Source organism: Lycorma delicatula, chromosome 2 (genome assembly GCF_047948215.1).
Source record: "Lycorma delicatula isolate Av1 chromosome 2, ASM4794821v1, whole genome shotgun sequence".
In the NCBI taxonomy this organism is placed as follows: domain Eukaryota; kingdom Metazoa; phylum Arthropoda; class Insecta; order Hemiptera; family Fulgoridae; genus Lycorma; species Lycorma delicatula.
In genome coordinates this window covers 129,660,236-129,681,099 of record NC_134456.1, presented here as the reverse complement: position 1 = coordinate 129,681,099, position 20,864 = coordinate 129,660,236, and positions in this window count along the sequence as shown.

The following is a 20,864-nucleotide window of genomic DNA, read 5'->3' as shown; positions in this document are numbered from 1 at the left end:
ATTCTTAAATCAAAAATAGTTGGCAGGGTACGGATGTTAAACAAATAACATTTACCGGTAATAGTAAATTTCATTAAAAAATATTTCACTCTAAAGCTGCAGTTTTCAATTATAATTATATAACTCTTTAATTTACGTTTAAATAAAAGATGTAAAGGCGTCGAAAACAATATAATCGTATTCTTAAATCAAAAATAGTTGGCAGGGTACGGATGTTAAACAAATAACATTTACCGGTAATAGTAAATTTCATTAAAAAATATTTCACTCTAAAGCTGCAGTTTTCAATTATAATTATATAACTCTTTAATTTACGTTTAAATAAAAGATGTAAAGGCGTCGAAAACAATATAATCATATTCTTAAATCAAAAATAGTTGGCAGGGTACGGATGTTAAACAAATAACATTTACCGGTAATAGTAAATTTCATTAAAAAATATTTCACTCAAAAAATGCAAATATTAAAAAAGTTCAAGGATTTGTTTCAACAAAATGTTTAGGAAGATTTACAACTTAAGAATCAGGAGCTAAAACCGCAACCACGCTTACATTATTCGTAATGGTAAATGAGGAGTGAAGTAAATTCCCGTTTCCGTTTTCATTGGGAAAAACATACTATTGTCATGCTGAACACATTGAAATGTTCATGTTCAATTCTTGAAGTAATTCCTTTCTCTGTTCATCAGATGTATATTTAACACTATTAAATTCAGAGAAAATGATTAATATATCAAACGTTTTACAAACAACAAAAATATATGGCAAGTAATTAATGTACATTTACATACGAGCATAACTGACTTAAGGCAAGGACGACTTACTAGATTTCACTATTCAAAAATAAAATTACTTAATTGTATGTAAGCTACAAACTTATTCTTTTAAAAGTAATCCAAAGCTAATATTTATATATAATAATTTTCTCCTTTTTTTTTTTTAATTATTAAGACAGAAGTTAATTTTGTAACCTTAATGGAGAATATCCAGTAAAAAACAACCAGTTTTGTTTTTCCCAAACTTTTTCAGTAATACTATTTTTTTTTTAATTTTTCTAAGCAGCTACTTACTCTAATCTTCGAAAAACTATATTATCTTCATGTCTATACAGCATAACCTAACAATAAAAAGTAACTTATTTCTCAATACAACAATGACATACACACATAATTTAACATATATATATATATATATATATATATATATATATAGAGAGAGAGAGAGAGAGAGAGAGAGAGAGAGAGAGAGCTTATATATATATATAAGATCTATCTATATAATACGTATCTTATATATATAAGAGCTTTCCTATTTCTCTTACAGTATTTAAAGAAGTAAGAAAAAGAAAAAAACCTTGCTGAGTAGATTAAAACTGTGTCATATTTATATTCTAAAAAAAACCTATTCATTGGGGAAAACAATAAATTACAGGAGAAAAAACTAAATAAAAGAGATTTATTTCTACATTCTGAACAGAAACCCTGTAACTACAGAGAAACAGCAGGAGCAGCAGGAGTATCTGACCGGAATGGACAGTTTTGTTAATCTCTACCCTAATTTCCTGCCAGAAGCAATTTTGGTAATTACCCTTGGGAAAATGAGCAATTCACAGCATTACTTTTGTATTCCTACAATATACGTACACTAGTACCCGTACAAAATGATAGTATTACAATAAAACGGGTTTTCTACTCCTTCACTCTAACGCAGTATGAATGAAATTATAATAGCATTTACAGAAAGAAAGAAGCTTTTGTAAATAATTCATTTCTCGTAGTATTATTCTTTTCGTAATAAAATAATATCAAATACGAGCCTCTAAATAAAGATACTGTATTTCTAACCGTGTATATCCGCTTTCATTAATTAATCATAGTCTTTAATTGCGTTACTTTCTAAATAATAAACTTATTAAGGCCTAAAGTTTGTAAATTTTCAATTAAAATCACCTGATAACTGTAATATATAAGTGAACTCTTCATAAATTTTCGTTTTTACTAATTTCAGTAGCACTAAATTTTCAAATATTAATATGAGGTAGTAAAAAATAATATCAATAAACATTTCAGAATTTCCATTAAGTCTACAACAAAAAGAAAACATTAAAATAATAATCCATTTTTATTAACGTCTACAAAATAACATATAATTTTAATATTATATAAACAAAATTTCTAAAAAAAAAATACATTGAATACCTGAATGATTAACTGATTAAATCTTATTTAATTTGTTATTCTTTTTTTAATGAACAATAAAAAAAAATATAAACGTAATATGAAAAAGCTAAATGATACAAATTTAAAAACTATTCAACGACTCCAACTATTTTAATTTTCAAATCAACTCCTATTTCTTACCAGTTTAGCCACCAACATGTTCCCGGTGCTCTGAAAAGATTACCTTGAAGGAGTACAACAATTAAGGATTTTAAAAAGAGTATTAATTTTCATGCACGGTTAAAAAAATTTACAAATAATACAAACCAAAATAGACAATAAAGAATAAAAAGTAAAAAAGTTTACAAAATAAACGGTTTTTTTAATAAGAGGGATCAATAAAGTCTAATTACAACGAAAAGAACCCAACAATAAATATCAAATAGCTTTAATTATAAGTATAGAATTAATTACATTATATTTTCTATGAGAAACTTATTAATGTTTTTACAGGTTGAAAAATACACATCAATTTTCTTATTTTAATCGTTTTTGCCTAATCGTTTCTTATTTTCATAATTAAGTAGAACAGAACAGTGTGATAGCGGGGGGGGGGGGAAGAGAACGGGGTTTTGGCTTATATTAATCACCGGACTGCAAGATGGCAACGTATCACAATTCCTCAAAAATTGACTAACAAGTAACGATTGTGTGATTTGACAATGCCGTGCCAGTGTAAAATGGAGGGGATGAATTATTACTACAACTAGGATAAAGACGATTAGTAACTGACGCGGATGACAACCCTCCCAACAATACTTGCCTTTATATTATAAATAAAACGGATACTATAAAGTTTCTGATATCATACTTTAATAATAAAAATACTCGTGAAAGAATTTATGTAAGAAATAACCCGTTAGTAAAACAGAACTTGCAAGAAGATAAATTTCTTACTGTTGAAATAAATATTATTTGTTGGGTGATAAGGCATACGGATACCTTTTAGTCCCCGACACTTTCTAGCTATAGAAAAAAATAATAACTTTGGCTATTTTTGTTCGGGAAAAATAAAGAAACTAATATTAAAGCATGCCTTTCATGTAATAAAGCCCTCAGCTTTTTTGGTAAATAAGGGCGAAATATAGTGGTTTAATTAATAAAAAAACATGTGATTTAATAAAAAGAAATATAGTGATTTAATCTTATCAGTTAAAAAACAGTCAAATGACGATTAAAAATAAAAATAACCGTACAAAATGCAACAACTGGCTTCAAAATTTTTTTTGTATATTTCTCGAAGATAAATTTATAGAAATAAAATTTATTTTAGGATATTTTTTATCATTTTATTTTTTATACTCGTTTGCTATTTTCTACATTCTGTAGAAAAGTACGTAAAATGTAATTAATTCTTTATTACTCGCTAAAAACGTTTGAATGAAAAAATTGTATATTATTATCGTTTTAGCTATCCCTGAATAAAGCTAATATACGTAATATAGCTAATACCGTAAACAGTTTAAAAACAGAAACGGAGTAAAATTAATAACTTGTTTTATAATATCTGTTCAGTAATGATTTTTGATTGTGGACTACAAAAGCAAAGGTCTGCTTTGCTTTTCCTTAAGAGTAGTGATGTTAACTACAGTGAGAACATTTTATCGTGAAAATCATGATAATATACACAATAATTCCATTATGGACTACAATACAGAGATACTCGCATTTGATTTGATTCATGGAATGAAGTTATCCACAAATGATAATGTCTTACAGCAAGTGTTGGAAATGTTGCCAAACATTTCTCACAATATTTTTCGTGATGAATGCCATTAGCCCGGATATCAGGGTTATTTGACACCCTACGAAGAGTGTCAAAAAATATGGTGCGATGGGTTCGGACCTGCCTTCAGGAAGATTGTGGATACTTCCAGCGCTTGCTGTAAGACATTACCAGTTACGCAAAACTACATTTCATGAATCAAATCAAACGTGAGTATCTCTGGATTATAGTCCATAATGGAATTTCAGTGTACTGTATAATTATGTGCACGATAAAATCCACCATATTCACTGTACATCTACCTCCAGTGATAAACGGAGTAATAGTGTCAACATGTAGTAAAGAACATCAACCTCATTTCAAGAAATGTACAGCAATAATGTATAGTCATCTTACGAAGAATACAGTAAACCACTTCCTTCATCACTTTCCTAGAAAACCTAGCATGGAATGCTTTTTATTCTTTAAAACAACTGTTCTCTTTTTTAAGAATTACCTTTGACCCGTATCATATCAAAATCAGCAATTTAGTTGAGGATACTAACAAAAAAAGTTTTTCAACATTACATTTTAGTCTAATTTATATTAAGGCTAATTCATAACAATAAAGAAAGGTAATAAAATTCAATGAAAATCAATAATGATGATTAAAGATGAAGAAAAGCTTTTTATTGAATTATTTCAATAACTTATTGAAATTTGCTTATAAGATAACTCACACGTTCTCAAAAAAAAAAAAAAAACTAAGACTAGATTTCAGCGATCAGTTTTCAGCCGGTTTTTTCAGATACATAATATCTTGCTTTAGGTCTATAGCACATCGTGAGACCACAGTAAACCGGTAACATCAAAATAAAAAAGTGTGTGATGAGAGATAATAATATTTGTGATGTAAGTGATCAAACCGCCTACTTTATTCTAAAATTAATATCAAATATCCACATACGAAATACCGAACATACTGGAAAAATATGAACAAAATAAACCGGCAATAAATAAAATGTTTATAACTAAGTTACTGGGGTTTCCTGCAACAACTGTACTGTAGATTACCCATTCATGTGACTTACTTCAGTCTCTGATTAAACCTCGTGTGACCAAAACGCATGGTTACAGAACGATTAACCAATACACACAAGGTGACATATACACGTCATCAACTAGTTAAACTGCATCATCCGTATCTTGTCGTAGTCCACCGCAATCCTATTATTGCAAGATCTAGATCCAGGTTAGTCGGGTGGACATTGTTCATTATAGAAACACATCATTCTATCATCTACACAACAATCAACTGAGAAAAATGAATATAAAATGAATAAATAAATAGGTATAAACTAAAAATACAGCTTTTACTTAATAAAAATGTAGTTTGTAAACTTAAATATGAAGAATTTAATTTAAAAAGTTAATAAATTAATTATTAATTATAAATTAAATTATCAAACTGAACATTACATTTTTTTAATAGAAAATAATCTATTTTTTAATGAAATTAATAAAGTATGACAAAAACTGTATAATTACTCGAAGGTGAATTATTCAGATGTACAGTAGATTATACAGAGCCGAAAATACGCGTAGTAAATTTCAAGAAAAAAATAAATATTATTCGAACATCTTATAAAAGGAACTGTGTACATATGGTAAAGTAGTCAACATAATCTTTGTAATCTAACATTATAATGGGCAGTTTGATTTTTTTTTAAATTAGCTTTTTTTTTCTTTTGTTATAGATATCATCACATATAATGAACGAATACAACCTTCATTAGCAGACACCTGCATTTTGTAAGATTGTAAAACTGATTAAAGGAGATGATATTAATAAAAATCTCACAAAAAATTAGTGCATAATGAAAAACACAATAAAATATAACCATAAGAGAAAAAAAAACACTGTATGTTAAAATTTAACTGGTATAACTGAAACTGGTCGTGTTGAATTTCCACACGAAAAGACGACACTCAGCAACCACGTCATAATAAGACTATACTATCTATGTTTTGTGATCTTTTATTTTTATTTTTTAGCTGACAATAGTGTTATCTATGTTAACCATCTACAAGAGAAATAACAGTTAAAACGTAGCGACTAACAAAACATCTAATTTTTATACAACTTATTTTTTCGTTACTTGACCATTTGATACACTTCTGTATTCCTTTCTATCTGCGCAAATTTCTAACATCAATACACCTTCCAAAATACTTCCTTTTAATTATGAATATATTTTTTTTACACTTTCCAACCGGTATTTTTCTTCACAGATTATTTTATACTTGTAGAGATCTTTTAAAAGATTCTGCAAAACCTTTCTCTTCCTTAAGTCATACCTTTAAAATGTACTTTAGAAAAGCGGAGCAACTGTAGAAAGATTACCAGTAGCAATTACAATTAAATGAAAATATTAACATATATAAAACAAAAGGTTAAACGAATATGAAATATTCCTCACCAAAGGTTAAACGAATATGAAATATTCCTCACCATAGTATGGTATACTTTAAATGGGAAGTATTTCTTCTGAAATACTTCCTAGTTAAGAGATAATGAGATTACTTCGACTGTGCATTAAGGAGAAATAGATTTACTTGTCAATTAATTATAAATTAAAAGTCGATGATTATTGAAGATGGTTTAGGAACGAATTTATTAATGAACCGAGATAGAGAAAAAGATCTCAGAAAAAAACAGATATATTAAGGCGGGCTCAAAAGTGAAGATACACAAGCTTTAACGTTATATGGTGCCGAGTAGTTTATATTAAAAAATTAAAATATAAATAGAATACAACTGTATTAAAATCATATTTGTTTTCTTGCGACTATGTCTACAATAAATTTTTAAATTACCAATTATTTGCTCTAATCTAATGAATTAAGATTAATTCGAAAACATGATATATTTTAGCATAAATAAAATCGTTGTTTAAAGTAATTTATTAATAGTTCCAGTTAAAATATTAATGTTAATATATTAGTTCTCAAATGTAATGTTGCCAATAGCGGATACCATTAATATATTGTTGCGTTATTTGTTAATGCCTCATTAAATTTATCGGAAATAACATCGGTCAAATTTTCCTACCCAGAAAATCGATAGAAATGATTCGATTTTTGAACCGTCGGAAATGATGCCGATATAAATACCACTTTATAAAATATTAAGTTTAAAAGATTAAAAATAAAATATGAAACCATAGGTTAGGTCGATTATGAACAAATAAATTAAACATTTCATTATTTATTTTCAACATTCTGTATAATCATTATAGTAAACCGTGAGCAGTAGAAGTGATGTAAGAAAAGAAATAAGAAAAAGAAATAAGGTAAAAGAAAGTAGATTTTAAACAAGTGTTACTAATAAACCTAAATTGTAGAAAATTACTGCTAATTTAATTTAATGCGAAATTCGTTTTCTCCAAAAATATAATAATTACCCTCCTTTTCTTTAAAGTGCTTATAAAACAATTATTAAACTACGATTATTAAACTTTTAATGAGGCCTTCAAAATAAACAAGAGTCTAAAGGAAGATATACGGCCTAATTACTTTTGAGCCCCCCTTTACACCTGAGTAGACGAGTTGGCAATATAATTTAGTACAAAATTGAGCCGTTAACGTTGAAGGGGTTTAAGGAAGGAGTCAGCACCGTATCAGTTGATTGGGAGTCTTGTACAGTAAACAAGTTGTTCCCCTTGTGAAATATTCATGGCAACTGTAAACAACGGAGTCGAGATCAAAAGAACTCAACTGGTATACTTCAACACACGTAGTCTTTAATATCCATAAAGCTTCCTTTTAAAACAGTAGTACCGGCTGAGACCTTATAAACATAATAAAATACAGCATGGGAATCATGTAGCTATATCAAATACACAACTCGACTTTAAACAGTACGGCAAGCATATTATATCATAAATTAAATAGAAATGCAATTTACTAGGATATTAGCCTACATACATAGTAAAACACCTAAAGGACCAGAGATAATATTACTAGTTGATATAAAAAAAGGAATTCAATTTACAGTTTATGTTTTACTAAAAAAGAAAATTGATAATAATCATATTTAAAAAAAATAATTAAAATTTTCATCTACTATTTTATATACATAATCTTTTTTTTTTGAATTTTAACAAAATTTAAAAGATTTATTTCATTTTAGCTGGGCTATGTGGCTAGTTAGAATGCCAGACAGAATAGTTATTTATTTTTAAATAAAATTAAAACAACTTAATTTTATTTATGTGTTGACGTGAAACTAATTTAAAACATTTTATTTGATGCTTCTTTAAATCTGGACTTTTGGAAGTCAGCAAAAATTTAAAGCAATTTACTAGCCCTTGATTTGGAGGGATTTAAAAAAAATGAGATTTAAGAGCTGAATATCTGAATTTTAAATCGATTTTAAGTCAGTTTTATTATATTTTTGAATTTCACTTTACTGTTTATTTAGCAAACGAATATGCTTACAAGGAATAAAGAAAAGGGGAAAATATATACATAACAAAAAAACGAGAAACTTGCATCTTGATAAAAAGGATGGCGAAGAAACAGACTCATAATTACCGAGATAAGAACTAAGGAATGGAAATATGTACTATTTTTCTATCTAATAATTAACTAATAACTTAACCTGCTAATTTTAGAGTTGAACCACGATGAATATAATCAGAATAAAATTATCATATTTTATATGATAGATGGGTGGAATATATTGAAGAGGTTACGGAGGAAATGAATTAGAAAATGGTATTATAGAGGAAGAAGAGGAAGTTGAGGAGGATGAAATGGGAGAAACAATACTGAGATCTGAATTTAAGAGAGCATTAAAAGATTTAAATGGCAGAAAGGCTCCTGGAATAGACGGAATACCTGTAGAATTACTGCGCAGTGCAGGTGAGGAAGCGATTGATAGATTATACAAACTGGTGTGTAATATTTATGAAAAAGGGGAATTTCCGTCAGACTTCAAAAAAAGTGTTATAGTCATGATACCAAAGAAAGCAGGGGCAGATAAATGTGAAGAATACAGAACAATTAGTTTAACTAGTCATGCATCAAAAAGATGCATGATTCTGTATAGAATTCTATACAGAAGAATTGAGTTAAAGAACAATTTAGATTCGGAGTAACAGTACAAGGTGAAAAGATAAAGATGCTACGATTTGCTGATGATATAGTAATTCTAGCCGAGAGTAAAAAGGATTTAGAAGAAACAATGAACGGCATAGATGAAGTCCTACGCAAGAACTATCGCATGAAAATAAACAAGAACAAAACAAACGTAATGAAATGTAGTAGAAATAACAAAGATGGAGCACTGAATGTGAAAATAGGAGGAGAAAAGATTATGGAGGTAGAAGAATTTTTTTGTTTGGGAAGTAGAATTACTAAAGATGGACGAAGCAGGAGCGATATAAAATGCCGAATAGCACAAGCTAAACGAGCCTTCAGTAAGAAATATAATTTGTTTACATCAAAAATTAATTTAAATGTCAGGAAAAGATTTTTGACAGGGTATGTTTGGAGTGTCGCTTTATATGGAAGTGAAACTTGGACAATCGGAGTATCTGAGAAGAAAAGATTAGAAACTTTTGAAATGTGGTGCTATAGGAGAATGTTAAAAATCAGATGGATGGATAAAGTGACAAATGAAGAGGTATTGCGGCAAATAGATGAAGAAAGAAGCATTTGGAAAATATAGTTAAAAGAAGAGACAGACTTATAGGCCACATACTAAGGCATCCTGGAATAGTCGCTTTGATATTGGAAGGACAGGTAGAAGGAAAAAATTGTGTAGGCAGGCCACGTTTGGAATATGTAAAACAAATTGTTAGGGATGTAGGATGTAGAGGGTATATACTGAAATGGAACGACAAGCACTGGGTAGGGAATCTTGGAGAGCTGCATCAAACCAGTCAAATGACTGAAGACAAAAAAAAAAAAAAATTATCAGGATATACATTTAAAAACTAAATTCCAATTAATTAATTGTTATGCAACGCCAAAAAAAAAAAATTAATAAAGTTCAAATTTGTGTAGCTAATTATTCGTTAGAAAAATTTTCCGTCTTGGTTCGTTATCTATATAAATGTTACAACAGGATCATCAAAGAAGTTCATCAACAAATGAAAACGAAAATCACTGAAATTGTTCTGTTTAGAGCTGAATAACCCTTAAATATTCATTAAAAAAAGCGTACGAATCGATGAAAGTAATGCTCGTCAATATAAAACCAACCGCTGTGATGGATATAGTGACGGTACTACTTCTAGGCCGATTATCACTAGCGTATCAGCGGTTGTCGCATGTTTTATGTGCACCAGTGTGTTTGGAAATTGAAAAAATAAAATAGCGGGAAACCTATTTACAATTCACTTACTTCAGTTAGCCTGGCATGGGATGCTTATTACTCGTGAAAATTTTAATCCCATTTTCACGGATGATTGAGTTCGATATCGTATAATTCCATCATATTTATAATGTTTAACATGCATACATCTAAAAAAATAAAAATCGAATATTTAAACTAAAAATAATAAAATAGACGGTTGGGAAATATTTCTATTATCGCAGTATTTAATAAAGTAGTATACTATCAGTATTACTATTATCATCAAAGTTACGAAAGAGGATTAATTTTTTTTTAAATGTATCTCCTTAAAGAATAAATAAAACACTTCTATTTATAAAATGGAAAATAAATAAAGAAATTCGCACAATTTAAAATTATCCTTGTAATAAAACTAAGTAGAATATTTTCATTAAATACTGTATAATGAAAATACTTTAATAGTTTATAGACTTTTAGAAAAGCTTTAATAATTATTTATTATAAACAAATTTAAAATGATGTATGCATGAATTCAAATTGAGGTTTTATTATCGGGAGTTACAATTAAAATGTTATCGGTGTACATAATGCAGACAATACGATATAACGCTGAACACTTTGTCAGAGATGATAGAGCAGTGAATAATTGATTTCATTTAGTAATGATGAGGTCGATTGTAAATGTAACTTACAAATGAATATCAATTTACAGCTCGACAAAATAATAACATTAATAAATAACAAACCCAAATGCAATACTGTCAATCGCTATAATGTAAACCATCTGATTGTACGTATTAAGAACGGTGTAATACTTTAAGGAAGTTCTCTTGAAATATGGCATGTCCGGATTAATCCTCCTTTTAATGAATAAAACTCAACGCGAGAGAAGAGGAAAGAGAAGCGATGTTGCTCTAAATAAATTAAATTCTTGCCGGGTGTCTGATTAAATGAAATATGGCAACATTGCTACAACGAAACGCGGTGGTAGTAGTAAAGGAGCATCTGAAGGTGGTGTTTGTGGTAGGATTGAGAAGCACGGAAGGGCAAGAAGGGTGGCAGGTGAGCAAGTATTCATTTCGACAGCAGGTGCTCAGCTCTGCACAGAGCTAGTGGGGAAACTGTCCGAAGTAATCCTGACATGAGTTATAGCGTTTCCGATGAACTGAAGTCTCCTTTCCTTTCGTATATCGTATCTTTACGACCTTCAACAATGTCTTTTAGATAACAGCAACAATAAAAACCACGCGGATTATTGTTGAATTTTACATAGGTTATAAATATATAATATATACATTACCGCAAACAAAAACGCTAAATGTAGACATCAGGTTGAAAATTCAAACATTAAAAATTATAAAAACTTATTTCCTCCAAACGTCAAACCCAGCATAAATTACTAGGATTTACGGCAAAATACCTCAATTTCTTAGAATTATGGTTATTTTTTAAATGTAGACGTAAATGAATAAATTTTCTATTTTTCATACACGTTTAAACACATATTACATACCTTTTAATACTGTTTTTAAATAGTATGTTTAAAATAATTTTCCGGTAAGGTAATTTTCATCCTTATAAAAAATATTATTTTCATCCTTAAATGGTATTTTAGTGTTGAAGAATAATTTAAAAAGTTTTGGTTGTTTTGAAAGAAAATTAGTTTTTTATATATCTGGTTAAATTGATAAGTTGATTTAATCAGTAATTTTTATTTGTAAGTTTTTCATTTTGAAATTTTAAATTACGTGATAGCTCTTTTTTTTATATAATTTATTTTTTGTTGAATTATTATCTTTTAACAAAAAGAATATAGCAATTTGTAAATTACAGCTGTTACAGATTTGGCCCAAAAAATTTAATAAAACACAGCTAAATGGTTTTTTTTTTTTTATTAATTTATTTAATAGAAAAATCTTTAAAATACAGATAATTTCATAACTCTTTATATTTTCGAAATTACTTTCTAATGAAAAAATTATTTTTCTAAGAAAAAGTGAATAATTTAATTTCTGAATAAAATAGAGACTAGTTCTATTATTTGATTAAAATATATACAATTATATTAATTAATAAAATTTACACAGGTAAACAAACAAAACAATCCATAGCAATCTAATGATAAGTCCCATTCATGCACGGATTATTATACTCGTATATATTAACGTATTGAATTTAACGTGTAAGTCTGTAGTTAAATATGTAGACAATGTGGAATCGGTTTATTTTCACCAATTAAATTGTTTAATAAGTATTCTTAAAATTAAGTATTATTACAAAAGAGAAACGTTATGCGATACAATATTTATAGTAAAATGTATTTTATCCTTTGATGACTTAACAGGTTTTACTTTTTTAACAAAGTAAAACTTGCAATAATTAAGCAACAAAAACCATTTATTTAAAAATAGAGGAAGGCGTACTTAAAAATTATATAAATGCAGTCGATTACTCTACAGCTAGGAACGGTAATGATTAACACTGAAGAAGATAAAATGTCCCCGGTGACGTTATAAAGTCGGAACGAACAGCGATTTGTTAAGTGAAGAGAGCGCCCCAGGCGGCTAAAGCTGGAACGACACAATACAGAGTGACCTCGGCACGAAGTAGAGTAATTTTGTCCCAACTCGAGACATTCATTTATTTAAAATGAAGCTCGACATTAATGCGCACTCATAAGCTCTTACCCGCCTCCATATTATTATTACTATTATTATATTTAACCGTAGCATTGCTTCTTCAGTGTTAGCCCATGTTTCCCGGCCCACCACAATATCCAGTGAACATCTACAACCCGCGACATTACGTTACACAAAACTAAATGTAGGTCATGTCATTTCTTTCTTCTTCTAAAAACAACTGTTTATATAACATAATTTTTATTCTAACAATGATACTTATCATATTTCACATTAAAAAAAATACTAAGAAAAACAATATGAAGCTGCTGCTTTCCCTTAAAAAAGAAAAAAATTACAGAAACAAAAACGATAGTTAACATAAGTACAATTTTTTTTAAATTTTAACGCTGAAAAGAATGAGTATAATAAAAGATATATCATTCTACAAAAAAGTTTCTCCAGAGGTATCAAAATACAAAATATAATCAGCAGAAGGATTACCTATCTCTTTAATAATCTTTCACAAACGAAATATTAAAACAAATAAAAAAATTTTTACTTTTCTTTGTTTAATAAATAATATTTTTCGCTAAATGATTCCATTTTTGAATAATTTAGCTAAAAAACATAACTTGAACAAACAGTATCAGTACTGGTTTAAAATTTACATGAGATGCGCTTAACTAAAACAATTAAGAGGTTTTTAATTCAATTGCAATAACCACAATATTATTATTTTTTTTAATCAAGATAGTTTTGCAACTGATCTTAGACGTTGCTCTTCCTTTTCCTTAAAGCTTATAAATACATTTTCAAGATGATTTGTTTTATTCAAAAAATATTTCTCCACAATGTTATATAAGGAGAAATATTTTCATTTTATTTTAAAATTCTATTTGAATAATTGTAGTATTATATATAACTTCGGGCTATAAATCTAAACATCCACTACAGAAAAGAGTCGTTGGTCCATTATATTTTATGAATTCTGTCATCTGATTTAGCAATAAACTCATAAAATTGATTATAAAATTAAAGCCTTTAATCTTCACAATTAACCTTAGAAATAATAGTGCAGTATTCTTATATTTCTTAAGTGTCAGACATAATATCGTCTGCGTTTATTTACATACCAAATATAATATATTTAAAAATAATTAGCAATTGAAAAAAAAAGAAAAACAGACAAGAAAGTGTTAAGTTTTAAAATGTATATAATTCATAAAGTGAACATAGATCCAATTTTTGTTAAAGAAAAACTTTTTCTGTAATAAATAAAATGAATTCTCTTTTAATTAATTACACAACAAAAAGGTATCCAGTTTACCGTTTCTTTTATGGAAAAGAACGAAATCATTCATCTACATTTTAATAATTTTAGAAAAATATACAGGTACAAAATATAAATCTGCTGTAGAATAAATTTATATTTAATTATTGTATAAATAAAAAAAGTTTATACAAGTGCATTAATTCAAAAATATTTTTTTGCATAAGCTGCATTAAATGAAAAGGAATAAAAAAAAAAAACGACATTCCAGATGTTACGAAAACAGCAGTTTTATTTAACTCCGTAAATTATATATATATATACTCGTATATAGCTGAAAAGCAATACTAAAGTTATGAAGTTTTAAACAAAAATAAATTATATAAAACAAGTTGAACAGAACATCCATATAAAATTGAAATTTTCATCTTAAAGGAAATATGTATCGCTATTTTATTGCCATAAAATATATATAACTTACTGCTACGTAAAATGTAACCACTATGAACAGATCAATATAGTACTACTACAAACAATAAGTTACACTATATTACGTTTTATATTTATTAATGTGCATAATATAACAATAAAATTCCGATGAATCAGGAAATAATAAATTAAATGAAAAATCTACATCATTTTATGTATAATTTAATGTATGTAATGTACTATTTTTAAAATTATAATTCGTAAAATAAATAAAAAAATCTCAAATTTCTCTCATTTATTAATTTCTTAGTTTACAGATATAATATATGGAACGTAATACCATATTTTTTATCTAGATAAATTTATCTTGTAACAATTAAAAAAAAATCTTCTACTATGAGAATGACTGTATAAGGGTGTGTTCATAAAGTCTTTCCATGATTACAAAAAAATTATTACAGTTACAGCTGTGCGGCTTGTGGCAAAAGAAAGACAAATTATCAAGTTTGTTGTTTATATTAATTAGTTGCAAGTAGAGGCAGAGTAGAGGTCACTGTGTTCAACGTTTTATAAAATGACGTCAATCCAGGAGAAAGCGCAAGGTGTGTTGTAGTATCACGAGTCGAAATCACCGATTATTGTGCAGTAAAATTTTAGACGCTTCTCAGTACGGAACTAGCACCTGATAACAAGATTATCGTTGCGTGGGGTGCAAATTTTAAGGAGAGTGGAAGTATAGTTGATCTTCCGCGAACAAAGCGGCCATCCGTTAGTGAAGAGAAGGTCGAGGTAGTGCAACAAGCATTTCTACAGAGCCCTTCCAAATCTACCCGTCGTGTATCTCGTGAACTAGGGATTTCCCGGTCAACAGGAACAAAATTTTACACAAGAAACTAAGGTTGCACGCGTACAAAGTTCAGATATTGCAACATCTGCAGACAGATGACAGCCCTCGTCGTGCTGCCTTGCGACCGAGATTTTGCAACGGATTGATAACGACAATGAGTACCTGCAGCGTGTATGTTTTTCAGACAAGACTACTTTCCAGACCTCAGGAAAGGTAAACAGGCATAATGTGAGAATATGGGGTTCAGAAAATACCTACTTTACCAGGGAAAAAAGTAGATTCCCCTAAAGCGAATGTGTGATGCGGTTTGATGCACAAGAGAATCACTGGTCCCTTCTTTTTAATTGAGCAATCAATAACAACTAAAATTTATTTGGATATACTGCAACACTTTGCTACACCTCAACTTAATGACTAGCAAACCTAGGATTGTTTTCCAGCAAGATGGCGCTCCACCACATTGGGGATCAATAGTTCCAGATTTTCTGAATGAATCATTTCATGGTAGATAGATTGGGCGCGACGATCCCACTCCTTGGCCACCAAAATCACCAGACGTAACTCCTTTGGACGTTTTTCTCTGGCGTTATGTTAAGGACAGAGTATATGCAACACAGAGTATATTAACAGGAACAAGGACAGATTAAAAAAGATACACAGGAGGGTATTGCTTGGAGTAGCATCCGCTTACAGAACGGTCTCGTATGAGGCCCTCTGTGTGCTTTCTGGTGTGCCCCCTATTGATCTCATTGCTAGACACAGGGTTGAGAGGTTTTTAGGACGTGTAGATAATGAAGTCAGACAAGATATTAATAATATATGGCAGAAAAGATGGCTGCAGGCTAGGGTAGCCAGATGGACCAGATCCTTGATCCCTGATATAGTTAGATGGACAGACAGACGCTACGGAGAAATAGATTACTACGTCACACAGTTTTTAATTGGCCATGGGTGTTTTAACGAATACCTCCACAAAGTTGGCAAAAGAGACCAACCTACGTGCATGTATTGTAATGAACGTTACGATGTAGAGCATACTTTCCTGAATTGCCAAAAATGGCAAATGCTAAGATTGCTGGTATTGAATGCTGATATTGACCGAAAGACTCCGATAAAGATAATAGATCATATGCTCAGTACGGTAGAGAATTGGAGAAAGGTTGTAGAGTTCATAAGGTCAGTCCTTAAACAAAAAATTATAGATAAAAGGAATATGGGTTTTTAGATTGTAGTTTGGGTGGACAGCCTCAGCGGTGAGAACCAGCATGCTGAGGTGTGCTGGTTTCGATGAGCCGATGAGGACTCCTTGGGTTGACTGTTAGGTTTTCTTGAAAAATATATCAGGTTTAAAAAAGTAAACGAAAAAGATCCAAACAGCACATCACGACACTTAGGTATGGTGTGCTGTTGTAAATGTCAAAGGGGGGGGGGAATCTCAAAAGAGCCAACCGGTAGGCCTGACCTGCCATGTCGGTAGGTGGGGAGGGCCTATTAGAGTAACGGACACTCCCCTGGGTGGCGTAATACCATCAAGACCCAGAGGAGTAGAAAAGTTTAAATAAAATGCTACACCCGTATCTGATCTGGGCACATTTAGATGGAGAATAGCTGAAGCTGTTGCTAGTGTTTCCGAAAAGATGTTGACCAACACATGGCGAGAAATTGGTTATCCAGTTCTAACAATTAAATAATCGAACCAATAATAGTTTTTGTAATAAAAATTAACTTGATTTTAGATTTCTAAATTTATAAAAACCTTCAAAGTTTTATTTGAAGCCGTTTTAAGGTTTCTAGTATTTATTTACATTTTTTTTAAAAAAGCTCGGATTTATGTATGTTTGGAGTTTCAGCTACTAGGCTTATTGTTCAGAATAACAGAGCAAAGTCCCTGAGTCGGTCTACAGGCAGCTGGGTTCAAATCAAATCGGGGGTGGATTTAGCTCTTCAGTACCCGGCATCATCAACAAATATTTAGCATGATCTACTTTAAATATTGGGAAAATGGATAAAGATAAGAAAAAAGGGAGTGATGGAGAAAATTGATCCCTGGTAGGAACTACATTTGAAGCTAAACAATTCCAATCAAAGAAAAGCTCAAGACTCATTCCAAGTAACGGATGCTCATCTCGCAACAATCATCTAGTAAATAGAATTGTTTTTACATATATAAAAATAGCATATTACTGATGAACGAGTCTTTACTAATTAGCTTAAAAATATTTTGCAACAAAATAATTTTTCCTTCTGGAACTTAAAAATCTGCTTGAGAGGAACGGCTGCAGGCAACGGTTTTGAAATTAGTATTAATATTTCCCAGTCACATTACTGGAGTTTTGAGATGATTAGGTTAAGTGATTGTGTTGCTACTTTAGTCTATATCTTGTTCAAGATTTATTATTGTAGACAAGTCGACCACTTTCGTGTTAAGAAATAATTATACTTAGAAATGCGTACTTTTTAAAATTCAAATCAGAAAAACTAACATCAGGTAAGGATAAAAATTTCTCTTCAGAAAACATCAACGGGATGGTTACGGCGAATTGTAAGGATTACATATAATAGTTAGGGAAAACCCACAAAGTCATGATTGGAAGTGGATGAACCCACAAAATAAAACTGAAACAGACATATCCTTAACGTGCAAATAATACAAAAGAAAACTTCATAATTAATTTTTAAATACTTTATTACTCTTTAAATATTAATGAAGTTTTTAAATATTTGAAACAAACATAAAATTTTGTTATTCAACGTGAAGACTTTAGACTTTCGTCTACAAGAATTAAATTAACGTCAGTATTTAAAAAAAATATTCGGTAAGCGTCTAAAATACTACAATTAAGCTTTAGAAATAAAGCCAGCCACACAATAAAATATCTTGCATTGTGTTTTTCAATATTTATATTTATTAATAAACTTAATCTACCAAAAAATAGTACAAGAAAAAAAGGGATTTTAAATAAAAACAATAAGAGAGTAATCGTAAAAGAAGATAAATCTACATAAAATTATTCTTGAAGAAGTACATTCCGGTACTTAAAAATTAATAAGCTAAAAACTTTACAACTTACACAAATTATGAATTATGAAGAAAATTTATATTTAGCCATAACATACAGCTCACTAAGCGTGTAAAGGACTCGCTTATAATAGCTATTCAACGTAACATACATCTTAAAATAATTAACTGTTAAACTATTGGAAGTTATTTTAAAATGTAAATTACATATAGCAATTTTCTGCTCTCTTGATTGTATGAAAATAATAAGAGCCAAGGCTAAAAATATATGTTATTTTCATTACCAGAAGAATAGTTGTAAAGTGTTATGTACACATTAATAATAACTAACTATATTACACATCATTTTTATTCGTCAAAAGATAACTCCAGTTAACGAGAACATTTATTTATTTAACTCATTCATTTCAATCTTAAAATGAACTCGTAATTGGTTAAAATATAAATATATACATAAATTAACTAAAAACACAGGAAAAATTTATAAGTATTTTCAGAAAATTTATGGCATATAAACTTCACAAAAATTAAAAAAAATATGAACTATATTAATAGATATATTACAAATTCACTGGCAGATAAACTAAACTACCTTGTGTAAATTTAACTGCAGAATAAGATACATCAAACTACCTACTGCGTGGTGGTTTAACAACAATACATATTCTATATGACAACATGAAGTAATTTCTAAAAATTCATCGATATATTTGCTCTTAATCCAAGCCAAATATTAATTCCGTATCATCAAATATCTAATGATAATTTCTGATTTATAAATATAAATAATTTAGAGAAAAATCCATTAAAACACGATTACTACTATTATTATTTGAAATTAAATTTCATCTTATTTGAGTAAATTATTTTTTGGGTAAAACTGATGGCAATCAGTCAGACTGTTTGTCCTCGAACTTACTACAAAACTGTAACAAGATTTATAAAATGAGAAGAAGAAGAATTCGGAACCAAAAAACAATATGAGTCAGGAAGATAAAATAAAATCATGAAGACACGACATGGTCGTGTCTTACGACATGGTCTAAAAATAATTATTAAATTTATTTAATGTAAAGAAGTTCAACTTCGATTGATCTACGGGAATATTGTGGACTTTTATATTGTTATATGATCACTTGTGGAGAGGTGCTTATACGCGTGAGAGTTGTAGACCATGAGACAAAGAGGCTACAGAGGAAGATTTAGGAATGAGTGCAGGATGTTAGGGTCACCTATCGTGGTATTGAGAGGTCAAAGAGGGTGTGCATGAAAGAGGGTGTGCATGAAGGATATTGATGAGCTCACTACTAAAGAGAAGATCAAGACGGCTCTCGGAGCAGACTAAATTTGACCCACGGCCAGCGTAAGGTAACACCAAGATTGCCAAAATGGTTGTTCCGGCTGCAGTTGGAAAGACATTTTGCTGGAAAGGCAGGGTGAGAATTGGTTGGGTGTTCCTGTCGAGTATTGCCTGGCACGGTGGTTGACCGTGTTACAGGTTTTGGGCGACAGGGCCCAAAGCTGCCAAATGTGACGGACCGGACCACAGTAAATTGTTTCGCTGTAGTGAAGAGGACCATTTTAAGGTGAATTGCCCGGGAAACCGCAAGATGGGCCACACGGAGGAAAGTTGGTTACAAGGTAGAGTATGAAGCTATTCTAGTTAAATGTTAATAGGAGTAGGCCCTCGCAAGATCTTTTTTGGGCGGCAGCGAGACTCACGGGTCATGATTTCATTTTGGTGAGCGAGCCGAATAAAACTGCCATTAAAAACAACGGATGGTCTGTTGATGAGACCGTGAACTGGCTATAGGGAGGATTTCTTCTACCTTCCCTAGGACTAATATTGGCCACTTGGACAGCGTAGTTTGGGCTCAGTTGGGGGAGGTACTGGTATTCAGTTGTTACATATCTCCTAACACATCGATAGATCGGTTATCTCACTACGTGAATCAGCTTTCTTAAAAGAAAGAGGAAATTATTGTAGCCGAAGACTTAAACACAATGTTCGTTGAGCGTTCGTTGAGGCATGGTTTGCCTTAACAGGAGTGAGAAACCCACCTTTGAACGACGAGACCAACAATCTTCCTAAATCTCACCTATGCGACGGAGGATGTGGTAGGAAGGGTTGTAGCCTGGAAGGTCCTTGATAGGGACTTGCTGAGCGACCACAGATGCATTGAGCTGGTGAGTGAAGATGTTAGAGCAAGGCCTCAGTTCCCACACCTGCTGAATAGTGTTGGATTACTGGAGCAGCAAAGATTCAAGGAGGCTCAGACTGCTACAGCCAGAATCCTGCTAGATGTTATGCCGGAGGAACTTGCAGACATCGTTTTCGAAATTTCGTCAGGAATCTCCCTGACGGTCATTTCATTTTTTTCGGATGTTCTG